Source organism: Fukomys damarensis, unplaced genomic scaffold (genome assembly GCF_012274545.1).
Source record: "Fukomys damarensis isolate Sample0158 unplaced genomic scaffold, DMR_v1.0_HiC HiC_scaffold_39, whole genome shotgun sequence".
Classification (NCBI taxonomy): domain Eukaryota; kingdom Metazoa; phylum Chordata; class Mammalia; order Rodentia; family Bathyergidae; genus Fukomys; species Fukomys damarensis.
The window spans coordinates 41178772-41193239 of record NW_022900951.1 but is presented as its reverse complement, the minus strand read 5'-3'; positions in this window follow the sequence as shown (position 1 = coordinate 41193239).

Genomic DNA, 14468 nt, shown 5'->3' with positions numbered 1-14468 from the left:
CTCAAGATCCATTTAGCTATCTATTCTACTGCACAGGAAGGGGTGTTCAAGATTAGGGATGCCAGATGTCTCACTTCACTGTCAGTGTCTCCAGTGTCTGTTAATTTTGAACTAAACAAAGCAGACTGCTGTTAGAGACAGCAAAAGTCATTTTACATTTTCCTAACATTTTGTAGGTTTTTAGATTATTTACAAAAGTTCTCTGTATGAGCTTGAAATCTGCATTGTCTGCAAATAGAATAGATACCTTTGCTATTTTTCAATTCCTGTGTCATGGAGTATTGTTTTCTGTCCTTTGACTTTCAGCCTGTTAATTTCTTTTTGAGTTAAATGTGTTTTTTGTATGCAGCATATTGTTGGATTTTATTTATTGATCCATTCTGCCAATCTGTTTCTTTTGATTGGTGAATTGAGACCATTCACATTAATAGTTATAACTGATAGGGATTGAATTATCCTCATCATTGTAGTATTTTCCTGTTGTTGGTCCCCTTTCTTTCCCTTATATTTAATTGCTTGCTTTGCCTTGTGAAGCCATTCTATTGGGATTCTTCCAATGACTGTGTTCATTGTCTTCTTCTAGGATATCCTTCAGAATTTTTTGGAGTACTGGTTTGAAGGTCATGAATTTCTTCAGGTGTTCTTGATCAGGGAAGTATTTTATTTCTACAATAATCTTGAAAGATAACTTTGCGGGTTACATCAGTTTGGGTTGGATGTTGTTTTCTTTTAGAGTTTGAAATACTTTGTTCCAATCTTTCCTTGACTTAAAGTGTTGTTTTGAGAAATCTGCTATGATTTTGATGGGGTTTCTTTTACAGGCAATTTGTTTCTCTTTTCTAATAGCTTTTAATATTCTGTTCTCATGTCGAATTTCTGGGATATTGACTATTGTATGCCTTTGTGTAGTTGTTTTTCTGATCATGAATATTTAGAGTTTAATATGTCTCAATTATCTCTGTGTCAACTTCTTTTTCTATGCTTGGAAATTTTTCTGCTGTTACTTCTGTGAATAAGTTTATGTCCTTTGTGCCATCTCCTGATTTTTCTTTGATTCCAGTTAATCTTATATTGTTCTTCTTTGCATTGTTTAAATTGATTTTTCATGATTTCTTGCTATTTTTAAGAAGTCTTTCATTTGCCAATCACCAACCCTTACCCTATCTTCTCAATCTGATATTCCATCTTCACATTGGTTGATTATGCTATGTATACTTTCAATAAAATTTTTTTCATCTTTATTTCAGTTTATTGAGTACTCAGTTTGATCTGAAGTGCTAGGTATATTTCATGTGCAATTTATTCATTAAAAAACATGGCTGGTTTTGTTTGGTGACTACTACCTCCTTGAAAATGGTGGAAAAAGCCAAATATGTTATGAAAAATTTCAACTTGACAGGAATTTTTGGGGTGCTGGAGATTGAGGCAAAGGCCAGGAGCCATACTCCTACCTTTTAATTGACCTTCTCATACCCAGTGCCTTCTTAAATTCCTTATAGAGGTTGATGGGCACTAGTTCATGAGTAGCCAACTGTCACTGTTTAAGCAGGGTATCTGGGGTGACAAAAGAATTTGACTAATTTGTGGATGATTCCAGTCTTTGATATTGTTGGAATAGCAAACTTTTTAATTCATATGGCTGTTTAAAAAAAGAGGAGAGAAATGCCATCCATGGTAGTGCATGGTAGTGTAGTTCCACACTCTGGGAGGCTGAGGCAGAAGGATCATGCCTTTGAGCCCAGCCTGGGTAACTCAGCAAGACCCGGAAATAGTTCTCTTTTGTGTCTTTAGTTGTGCTGTGTTGTCTACCTTGATAATCCGAATCTTTTGAAAATCTTTACCTTCATGTTCATTTTGACTTTGGGAAAGAGCAAGAATTTGCAGCGTCAGATCTGGGGAGTAAGGTAGGCAACTATTTTTTTTAACAGAAATTGCTGTATCAAGTGATACATGACATGACATGGTTGGAAGGTAAAACCATATGCCATTTCTCAGGCTGTCTTCTTCACACATCATTTTGTAAATGCCCTAATAAGCACTTGTATTAGTCAAGGTTCCTGGTTACAAACTCAAATTCCATGGTTCCATCAAAAAACACAGTATCACCTTGATGTTGGATCATGGCTGATGTGCTTTTCTCACACAAGTTCACCTGGGTGATTTTCACTGAGAACTCAGAACCTTGGTCTCAGTATCATAATCACAGACCCAAGTTTCTGTACCCTAATATTTACTAAAATATTGGAACCTGAAGAGGGAGAGTGCACAGCTCTAAAGAGAATTACAAATGGGTGTTGCTTTTGTTCAGCAGTCAAACATGTGGAACAAATTTGATACTCTCCTCATATTCAAATCTATTAAAGTGGTTTGAATAGAACGGACCTTTGGGTCCTCTGAAATGTCCTTAATAGTCAACTGTCTGATCTAATCATTTACTCATTCATTCAATCTTTCTTTTTTGATGTTGAAGGACATTCTTTTGTCTTCAATTGATTCACAGCCATTATGAAATTGCTCAAACCACTTGGAAACTGTCTCCATAGTCACTGTACCAATATCATATACTCACTGTAACATCTCATGTGTTTCTTTAGTAGTTTTTTGTAGTTTGAAACAAAATTCCACGTTAACGCATTGTTTTTGATCCATTATTTGCAGCAGAGTCAAAAACACCTTTTCTCAACTTGAGCTCACTGAACAAGTTAAAGACTTGTCACATTATTTTTAAGGTTCCACAAGCTACTTCTTGTATCGAGGATGCCTCCCTTCCACTTGGATGGGACTCAGTAGCAGCATTCACTGTATTTTTGAATACATCTCCCAGGTGAATGGCCAAATCTAGTGTGGTTCCTCTTTCCCCCCAAAAAAGTTATCTGAAATCTTCAGTGAATTCTAAGTGGGAAGAAGCATGAGATACCCTTTGTCCAAAAAGCCTTTCAGTAGCATTTGTAGTTTCCTGAATATCTGTTTGAATCTGTTTTATGGCATGCAGTTCTCTCCTGTGTTGGGCAGTCATGGTTTTCATATGTTTCTTAAGCCCCTCTACTTTTTTATCTGCTCTAGATTCACTCATCATTTCCTTCATTATAGTCATCATTTCTTTAATTATCCGTGTAATTATTTATGTTTTAGTTTTATCAAGAGACATATTCATCTGTTTTGTTACTTCCACTGTTACCATTTCAAAAAATTCAGCCATGTGGTTTTTGGTTTCTTCTCCTTTGATACCCCTAGATTTGCCTTGGGTGAGTTGGGGGTGTTGGGTTACATCTTGCTTCCATGTTTTCGCATTTTCTATTTTTTTGTTTATTTGATTTCTGTTGATGCTTGTAAATTCCTTGTGGTAGGTAGCTTTATTACAGCATGGAGATCTGTTAAGGGTGTGACTACTTCTCAGAGATGTCTTTGTACCTGACTTTTGGCCTTTGAGTCTGTCCCCAGATCTTGCTTCTTCTGTTTATTAGCGATGAAAGATTGCAGTCTGTTTGTCCTAGCACCCAATTATTTGTTACTGGGCTGTAGTATTGTTTATGATCCCCAAACAATCTAGGTGTTGGTATACAAGGAAGATCAATTAACCACAACAGTATGTCTCCATGGCTAACATAGTGCAATTAGTAATAATAATAGCATCAAACACTGACTGGAAAAGAGCAAATTGTAATATTAATAATTTACCACCTTTAAGCCTAGACACAAGATTTATAGTTATATAACAAAACCTAAGAGAAATAAGAAAATTATGTGCAGTAAATATCCACTCAGTAGAGCAATTTTACCCTAAGGGGGAACGTTTTAAAGGGAGAAGAGGAAAAAACACAGAAAGCAAAGAAGAAAAAGAGATTAGAACCAAGGCTGAAGGACAAAGGAAGATTACCCAAGCCTCAGGAAACTGGTGAAGAAGACAGGATGGAAAGAAAGAAGGAAAAAACAAAAACACTAAAGAAAACACTAAAAGAAGAAAACACAAGAACAAAAGAAAACACTAAAAACAATGATCACACTCACACAAAAAATAAAAAATAAAAAAACCCAAAAATAAGCAAGTTAAAAAACAAAACCAAAAGCAAACCCAAAGGAACATAAACAACAAAAGGAGACAAAAGCAAAGAAAAATAAAAGAAATTTCTCTGTGATTTCAAGCCTGTGGATATCTTCTGGGGTTTACAGTTTTGTGACAGTGTCTAATTCAGGAAGTCACTCTGCTCTTGCTGGTAGACAAGGGAGGCAATCAGAACCCAGATCTGTGCTGGATAATCCCAGCAAGCTGGCAGTAGGATTAAAGTAGGATGCTGGTTTAGTTTACAGCACTCTGGGTGTCTTTTGCCAGCTTGACCATGGCTCCCTGACAAAGGCTTTCTGACCATGACATTTTCTGTGGTCGTCCTTCACTCAGTCACTGTGGGAGTTTAACACTGAGAGCCCTGAGATAAAGTCAATCCATACCTGCTCTGAGTACCAGGTTCAGTTGGCCTTTCCCTAAGATGGTGTCCAACTAAGCACTCTCCAGGGGATATGGCTGATGCTTGAATTGGAGTCACTCACTAGCTGTTGTAATGTATGGCATAAACTGCCCCATTCTACTGGTGTATTTCTCCCTGCAGGCACCTGAAACCACCCAGTTTCACTGTGGTTCTGTAGATTCCATCCTCCTTTCTCTGACCACAAGCTGGGGATGGGGAGAAAATTCAGACTGTCCCTCCCCTTTTCTATATTTTGGTTTGTCTCTTCAATTTCTCTAAAAGCTCCAATTTTCCTTCAGATCTTTCCTGTGTCCCAGGGATTCACCTCCCTCATGCTTTTCTTCCCCAAGTTGTTATTTTCCAGTGTCTGGATTTTAAATCTTGGAGAGGCTGATATTTTTGTTTTTTGTTTTTTTTTTGAGACAGGGTCTCACTGCATAGTTGAGACTGAGTTGGAATTCACTACGTAGCCCAGGCTGGTCTCAAACTTACAGTGATCCGCCTGCCTCAGCCTACCGAGTGCTGGGATTGCAGGCATGAGCCACCATGCCTGGCTTGGAGAGGCTGGTTTATTGCTGCTTACTACTCAGCCATCTTTCTGGAACTCTTTACAGTAAGAAGCTATCACAAAGCTCTTTTGGACACTTGATTTCCAATTCTATAAAAACTGACTCCTACCATGATGTTGGTATTTATGCATATAGATTTCATAGCACCCTATACTTTCAGTTTATCTCACCTGCCACATTTTAGGGTAACAAGACAAGGAAGAATTATTTAAATTAGCTTCCAGTAAGATTTATTTTTAATGTGTAATTTTATAAATTTGTCACATATACAGATTCATATAACCATCACAATCAGGATATATAATGATTTACATTGCTGAAAAACCTCCCTGTACCATCTCTTATAGTTATACTGCTCTCCTTCCAGTAACCCTTATTCAGCATAACTGTAGTTTTGTCTTTTCAAGAATGTCATAAAAATACAATTATTGTTATACAAGCTTTCGAGACACACTTTCATGTAGCTTAAAGCCTTTAAGATTCATCCAAGTTATTAAGCGTATTAGTTGTTCATTCTTTTTATTGTTGAGTGGCATTCAATTTTATGGGTATACCACAATTTGCTTATCCATTCACAAGTTGAAGGACATTTAGTTATTTCTAGTTTGGGGATATTATAAATAATGGTGCTATTAACATCTGTATACCAGTTTTTATATGAAAATTTTCTCACTTCTCTTGGATATATAATTAAGAGTGGGATTGCTTGCTGTTATTTTTACTAGTTAGCATAGGTCTTTAGCTGTATGTAAAATGGAAATCACACTTGGGCTGGTTCTTGAGCTACCTCTTCATTGCTGACAAACATCACTGTTACCTGCCCTCTTCTTCAGGGCCCTCTAAAGTACAGTGTATATAATATGGGCCACTGATATGTTAAAAATTTACTGAGGGTTCTTCAGATCAATTCTTATAGAAATCATGAGTTGACGAACATAGCTCTTTGATTTGAATGTCAGCAACTACCACCTCTTAGTGTTAGTGGCCTTCTTCACCTCTTGGAGCAAGAAGCTATCAGCGGCCCTCAGAAATATTTCTGGACACCAAAGATATTGGCTCCTGGCTATTCTCTGTTATTCTCCATTGTTCTCTAACTGCTAGCCACCTCAGTGTTACTATTTTAGCTGTTGGCCAATTTTGGTGCTAGCAACCTTTGCTGTTACCAGATGTTGACTCAGTCAGCTTCAGCTAGCAATCGTAAATAGGCAAAAATATGCCATCTAAAAGGGGCTGTGTTAGAATTTTTGCCACAACATAAGGGGGAACAGTGCATGACTATCTTGTTAAAGATATGGGGAGGTTGTTTACATAGGAAAAAAGGCAGGCTCATGCTTACACAGATCTCTTTGGTCATGGGTAGAAGAGAGGCACTTTGTGGCTCTGGTTGAGAAAGCTGTATAAGAATGGAGTCATCCAGAGGGGCTGTAGGGTGGACCCATCTGGAATAGGTCTGTGAATGAAGCTTGCTGCAACCAAAGTGAGTCTCTTGGCATAGCTGTGGGGCATGTGACATAGCTGGGCTGGCTGCAATGTGTTTAGGGAAGCTGTGGAAGAAAAATAAGAAGTACCTTATGTAGAGCATTGGGTCAATTTCTCCTGTCTCATTATGGGTAAATGCATGTTAACTCTATAAGAAATTACCATGCTATTTTCCAAGGTGGTTTACCATTTTATGTTCCCACTAGTATATTCTAGAGTTTTCGAAACTCTAGAAACACTAGAGTTTCAAGTGTTCTTCATTTTTGTCTTCACTTGGTATTTTCAGTATTTTTTATTTAGTCATTCGATCCTAATGTTCTAAGCCATTCTAATGGGTAATAATCACCTTATTAATTTTCATTTCCCTAATGGCTAATGGTGTTAAACATCTTCTCATGTATTATTTGTTATTCACATAGTCTATTTTATAAATTGTCCATTCAAACCCTCTGCTCACTTTTCAGTTGGGTTGTTAAGTTGGGAGTCCCCCTCCTCTTCCTTCCTTCTTTTTTCCTGGTACTAGTGATTGAACCTATGGCCTCATACATGCTAGGCAAGCACCTCACCAATGAGTCACACCCCAGCCCTTTTGTTTTTATATTTTGAGATAGGGTATCATTAAGTTGCTCAGGCTGGCCTTTAACTTGTGATCCTCTTATGTTAGCCTCCCAAGTATGTGGGGTTATATGTATGTGCTACCATTCCTAGCTTGGAGATATTTATATAAATATTTTCATTCTCTTAAAAGTATCTTTGTGCAGACCAAACCCTTTAATTTTGATGCAGTCCAATTATCTTTTTTAAGTTTAAGAATTGTGCTTTTGATGTCATATCTACATATTATTAGTCCAGGTCAGTAAGTTTTTCTCCTCATTTTCTCTAAAAGTTTTACAGCTTTACATGCTATATTTAGACCCATAATTTATTTAAATTATTTTTTTTTGCAGCCTCTGGGGATGAACCCAGGGGTGCTGTACTACTGAACTACACTCACATTTTTAAAATTTGAGACAGGATCTTGCTAAATTACCCAGGGTAGCATTGAAGTTGCGATCCTCCTGCCTCAGCCTCCCTCAGTGCTGGATTACAAGAGTGTACTACCACATCCAGCTCAATTAATTGTTATATGAGCTATAAAGTTAAGCACAAAATAGACTCTTTTTCTGCACACAGATGCCCCATAATTCTAAATCATTTGTTGAACTTTTTTAATTATTTTTTTTCACTTTTACCAAAAATCAATTTTCAGTAAGCCTATTTCTGGATTCAGTTCTCTTCTATTTATATCTATATTTATATCTCTGTACTTTCCCTGAATATACCCTGCTTTGGTTACTTTATACTTATTAATTTAGATTGTAGCTGTATAGCAAGTCTTACAGTGGGTAGTGTGTGGCTTAAAAAAATAAAAAAATTTTATTTTTTTCAAAGTTGCTTTGATTTTTCCCATTCATTTTATTTATTTATTTAATTTTGGTGCTGGGGATCGAACTCGGGTCCTTGTGCTTGCGAGTCTGGCGGTGGAACCACTGAGCTAAATCCCTGGCCTTTCCATTCATTTTAGCTTTCCCTTGTCTCTACCAAAAATTCTTTGGGGAATTTTATTGGAATTGTATTAAATCTGTAAATTGATTTGGAGAAAATTGACATCTTTGCTAAGTTTAGTCTTTTAATCCATGAATGCAGCATGTATTTGTATTTATTTAGGTCTTCTTTGATTTCTTTCATCAATATTTTGCAGTTTTCAGCACATAGATCCTGAACATGATTTGTTGTGATATTATCTAAGCATTTCCTTTGCTGCTATTGTAAATAATATATTTTTAAATATTTTATTTCCAGTTTCATATTGCTTAACTTTGCTTGGTTTTTATGTGCTGACCTTGTATCCTGAGACCTTACTAACTTCACTTAGTTCTAAGATTGTCTAATTAGACATTCATGTCAATTGAGGAGAAAATTTTAAATCCTTTTGATATCTCTTCTTTTCTCTTTCCTTTTCTTTTTGCTGTTTTATTTTTCTGATATTCCATGACATTTTTATACTGTGATCTTTGCTATATTTTATGAATTTCTTTCCATTTTCTACCTTATTATATTGATTAAAAGCTCCAATGTGTTCCTAAATATGAGTAGTGATAGTGGATTTTCTTGCCTTTTCCCTGATTTTAGGGTGTAGGAACTTAGTCTTTCACTTTAAGAATGATGTAAGTCACAGACTTTTCTGTATAGGCTCCTTTTTATGTGGCACTGGGGATTGAATTCAGGTCCTTGCTCATGCTAGACAGGCACTGACTCCAGTGCTGAGGATAACCCCAGACATTTACATTTTGCTTTGAGACAGGATGTCTTAAAGTTTCCCAGGCCTTAAATATGCAACCCTCCTGCCTGAGACTCCAGCATAGCTGGGGTTACAGGCATGCACCACCATGCCTGGCTAATGTGTCATTTTTATATTTCTGCATTAAAAATATTTTCTTTTCAGCAGTTTGAATATGATATATCTGGGCATTGATACTTTTGGGGGGCAGTACTGGGAATTGAACTCAGGGCCCAGTGCATGCTAGGCAAGTGCTCTACCTCTGAGATATGTCCTCAGCTGGACACGGATTCTTTTGGATTTATTTTCTTTGGGGTTTACCAAAGTTTTTGAATCTACAGGTTTATACCTTTGCTAAATTTGGCATCTTTTAAGTTACACCTTCACATACATTTTTTTCTGTGCAACATTATTTCTCTTTCAAAAACTCTAAAAAAAAATGATAGATTTTGTTATTATTCTATGGTTCTTAAAGCTCGTTCATTTATTTCTTAGTTTTTCTTCTCTATTGTTCATACTGGATAGTTTCTATTGATCTATGAATTAGTCATATGTATTTTCAGTTGCTGAGACAAAATACCTGATATATACAATTTAAAGGAGAAAAAGTTAATTTTGGCTCATGGTTTCGGAGGTTTCAATCCATGGTTAGGCAGAAATATTACATTGGAGGGACATGATGGAGGAAAGCTGCCCAACTCATAGGAGCCAGAAAGCAGGGAGACAGGAAAAGAGCTAGAGGGAAAAGGGCCAGGAATTAAAAATAATCCTCAGGGTCATAACTAATCCAGACACACCCAGAAGTTTGCTTTACTAATCTCCTAGGCTCTCTGAAGCCAATCAAGATTAACCATCACAGCCGGGCATGGTGGTGCACGCCTGTAATCCCAGCGCTTGGGAGGCTGAGGAAGGAGGATCATTATGAGTTCGAGACCAGCCTGGGCTACGTAGTGAGTTCCAGGTCAGTCTCAGCTACATAGTGAGACCCTGTCTCAAAACAAACAAACAAACAAACAAAAAGATTAACCATCACAGTCTGTTTTTGAATTTACTGAACCAGCTCCATTCTTCTCTTGTGCCTGTCTGCACATTTAAATTTCATTAGTTCTTTAGTTTACTTTAGTCTGTAGTTTTATTCTTTCTGTATTCTTTAGTTTTAAAATTTCAGTTTGGCTCTTCTTTTATAGTTACTCCTTTGCTGAGACTCTTAATCTTTACATTCACTTAAATGTTATCCCTTAATAGGGATATTTAAAAGAATTTTTTATTTTAAATTAATTTTAGTGGTACATTTAAGGTATACAATATAATGACATTCATTGTTGGAAATTTGTACCTTTACATAATCAATCTTGGTTCTTACTTTTCCCCATCCCCCTGCCCTCCCTAAGGATATTTTTTATAATAGACGCTTTAAAAGTATTTTCAGCCAGATATAATCCCAGCACTTGGAAGGCTGAGGCAGGCAGATTGCCACTAGTTCGAGGCCAGCTTGGGATACATAGTGAGTTCAGAGTCAGCCTGAACTACAAAGGGAGACCTTGCCTAAAGCAAAAAAAAGGTAAAAGTATTTTCAGGTAATTCCAACATTTGTGTCATCTCTGAGTCAGTGTCTATCTTCCAAGAATTGAGATTTTCATCTTTCTTCATATACTGAATGATTTAAAGTTACATCATGGATCTTTTGAATGTTACATTATAGGGCCTTGTATCCTGAGGGAGAGTTTCTTTCTTTTCTTTCTTTCTTTTTTTTTTTTTTTTTGATATTGAGCCTAGAGTATCTTTGCACTGAGCTACATTCTCAATCTTTTAAATTTTTTATTCTTTTTTATTTTGAGACAGGTTCTGACTAAGTCACTAAGTTGCCCAGGCTGGGCTCAAACTTGCAACCCTCCTGCCTCAGCCTCCTAGAGTGCTAGGATTGCAGGTATGCACCACATGCCTGGCTAATATTTTTATTTTAGCTTGTAATTTAAGTGACCAAATTTAGATCACAATTTCTGACCCGCTTTTGTGGATTGTGGTTCCAAAGCCAATCCAGCTTTTAGAACTTTTTTAGTGCTGTTCCACACGTATTTCATCCAATGGCTAGTCTAGGACCTGATCTGATTCTTAGTTCACTTACAATCTTTGGTCTACTGTTTAGGATAAGATGTGTGAGCAGATTGGGGTGAATTTAGAAGTTCATAAATAACTTTATGGGGTGGTCTTCTGAACTTCTCCCTCTCTACAATCTCTGGTAATTTGAAGTTCCTTAGAGTTCTCTTGATTCAGTGGCAAGAAATCTGGGTCTTATTTACTCCTGTCTGTCATGTATTTCCTGCAGTTTTGTTCATGTCTGGGACCAAGAAGCAGAAGCCTAGAGAGAAGAGGAAAAAATATCCTTGGGTGTTTGGGGATCACTGCTTTGGGACCACAGCCACTCTAGCCAGAGAGGAAGTGTGGCCTCTTTCTTGGTATTTTGAATATTTTTGGGTGTTGCTTCCTCCATGTCACTGACTCAGCTGCCACAATGGGTTTGCTTATGACCTAATGTGTGAGACAATGAAGAAAAATTTTTTAAAAAGAAAAAGAAAAACAGTATTTTTCCTACTTTCTTTAAACATTGGGAGGCCTATTGCCTGTCCACCCTGGTGCTCTCTCTGTCTATATTGTTGCCCTACTCTGGGTTTTGGGTTGCCTTGAGTCCAGTCCAAAGAGACTTGGAGGAAAAAGTGGTAAACTCACAGCTACTTCAGTTTTCCTTTGAATTCTGGTGTTCTTCAGATATTTACCTCAAACAATTTTTTCAGAGTCCTTACATAGCTGCTTTATACATTCTGTTCAGGTTTCTTTTCTTTCTCTTCCTTCCTTCCTTCCTTCCTTCCTTCCTTCCTTCCTTCCTTCCTTCCTTCCTTCCTTCCTTCTTCTTAGACAAAGTCTCCTTTGTTGTCCAGGCTGGTCTTGAACTCTCACACTCAAGTGACAACATACACCCACTCCTCACAGAGTAGCTGGGTGTATGGGCCACCGCACCACCATGCCCAGCTTGTTTGGGTTCTATAGCTTCATCAGTTGGAAAGAATGAGCTGAACGTGATTTCTATGTTAACTAGAATCAGAACCTCTATATTGTACTCCCCCAGATTGTATAGCCCCACCATACTTCCTCCCTGGTTGTATTGATTGTGGTCCCTTTGGTATGTATTTGTCAATAGTCAGATGAGTCTTTTCACGATCTACCTGAGGCAACTACTTTATACAATAATTAGTCCTCTGATTAACTATTGCTGTGAAAGTAATCACTTTCACACTTAGGACCATAATTTAAAACAATATCAATTATTTTATTATCTCACAGGTTCAGGCATAGACTAGGCTCAACTAGGTGTTTTCTGCCTGGAGTCTTATATTTACAGCAAGACGGTGACTTGGAATGAAATAACTTTAAAGCTCATTCACCTGTGTGCCCTTTTGGGCTGTGAACCCTCAAAAAGTTGGGCCTTCTATGGCATTTGTTTCTGTTGCTAGTTTTCCAGCATAGCAGCTTCAAGGTAGTTAAATTTTCTCCAAAGAAGCACAGGGCTTCAGTGTGAGTCAAAAACCAGTCTCATAAGTCACATTTGCTGCTACATTCTTTTCTTTAAGACAATATCAAAGGCCCACTTAAATTTGGGAGGTGGCACAGATGCCACTATTTGATGGAGGGCGGTAAGGTTCTGGGATTGAGAATATGGTTGTGGCCATTTTCTTGAAAATATAATTTGCCACAAGTACTAAGAAGTCTGTAGTTTTTGTTTTTTTTTTTCCTTTTTGAGGCGGAGTCTCCATACGTAGTTCAGGCTGGCCTTGAGCTCATTATGTAGCCCAGGCTGGTCTTAAACTCTTGGTGATTCTCCTGCCTCAGCTTCTCAAGTGCAGGGATTACAGGTGTATGGTACCATGCCTGGCAAGAAACCATTTCTGTCAGTGTGAGCTAGAGACAACTTTTGTCCTTGACTTCGGGAAATAATATTATGATTGATATGATTAGTTTTTAGCAAACATGGATTTTAGTGATTTTCCTGAAATTAGATAAAATTTTACCAACATTGTATAAATTCTCTGTGACCAAACCGTTTTGGTGCTTGCAATTTCATTGGGAACTTGGCAGGGACTTCAAATCTTACGTGGACTTTCTTCTTTTAGCAGGGACTGGGTAACAGGGAAAGACCCTGGGTAAAACGTAAGTGAAAAGATTTCTCCTGCTGTAAAGAAGGCACTAAGCAGTCTTGGTACAATGTTTACCTAGAAGGGAACCAGGAAGATTAGCAATACTTTGAACAGCTCTCCAGGCTTCTTCAATGAATCCTCTTAAAATGCAAACTCGACTGGGAGAGAGAGAGTGCATAGTTGGTAGGGACTTGAGAAAGATTGAATAACCACTTAAGAGCACAGTGCTAAGCACTGTGAATTCAGTGATTACTCTGATCTTTCCTCTTTTACCAAAAGAGCAACGTGTGTATTGAAAACTGTAGTTTCTAAAATATATTACACACGAGGCTTCATCTTTTCAAGCCAGTGTTATATTTCTACCGACTTGGGCTTGGTAGAAGGAAAAAAATTGGAAACAAAGCTTTTGTAAGTAAGGTGAAGAGTGACCGAAGGGAAGGGAGGGGATTGGGAAAAGAAGAAGAATCAAGATGTGTTATGTACAGGTACCAATTCCCTATGATGAATGCGATCATTACGTATATCTAAAATGTAAAATAAAATTAATTTAAGAAAAAGATTCAACCAAAGGCTCCCTGGCATATCAGGAAGTCAACATAAAGGGCCAACAGGGAGGGCTGGGGATTTAGCTCATTAGCTCAGTGGTTCCGCTGGCTGCCTGACTTGCAAGTACAAGGTCTTGAGCTTGATCCCCGGTACAAAAGAAAAAAAAAGAAGAAGAGGAAGAAGAAGGAAAAAAAAAAGAGGTCATCAGGGTAATCGCCTCCACCACCCTCTGCACAAATCCTGCCTCAGGGCCACTTGGTGCTCATCTATCCGGAATGGCAAGCACTCAGTTCCTTCTGGTTCATCCCTCTTTGGCAAGGGGCTTGGTTGCACCGTCCAGAAGTCAGTGTAAAGAGAGGAGGATATGGAGAAGGGCGAGGGTAGGGAGGGAAATGGGGGGCGATATGATCAAAATATGTTATATTCACGTAGGAAAAATAAAGCCAACAGAAATATAGAAAGAAGCCATTCTATTCAAATCCAACACCTTATCAGTCCTCGAACTGAGCCAGACTACAAGCAGAGGTTTGAACGAAGCCTAGCAGATTCTGGGAGACCTACGAGATGGAAGACAGTCTGTGAGAAGATAAAAAAAAAAAAAAAGGTGTAGGGGGTGACGTGGCTTCGCAGCTCCTTAGTTGCCTCAGGGGCCCCACTTTACTGGGCCCAAGGCAGTTACACACTGGCGTCAGATCAAACTCTTCGCGTGGGCGCCAGAGTCAGGACTAGAGATCGCACAGGGAGCGAATCCAAGCTGATGCTCCTTCCAGGAGTGGGCGACCTCTGCTGTCCTTTTTAGGCAGCACGGCGGTGGCTGCCCAGGAACTGGCTCTGAGACCCCAGACGGCCTGTCCAGGTACGCCTGGGCCGGGTGGGGAGCGCAGAAACGCAAAGGGCCGAC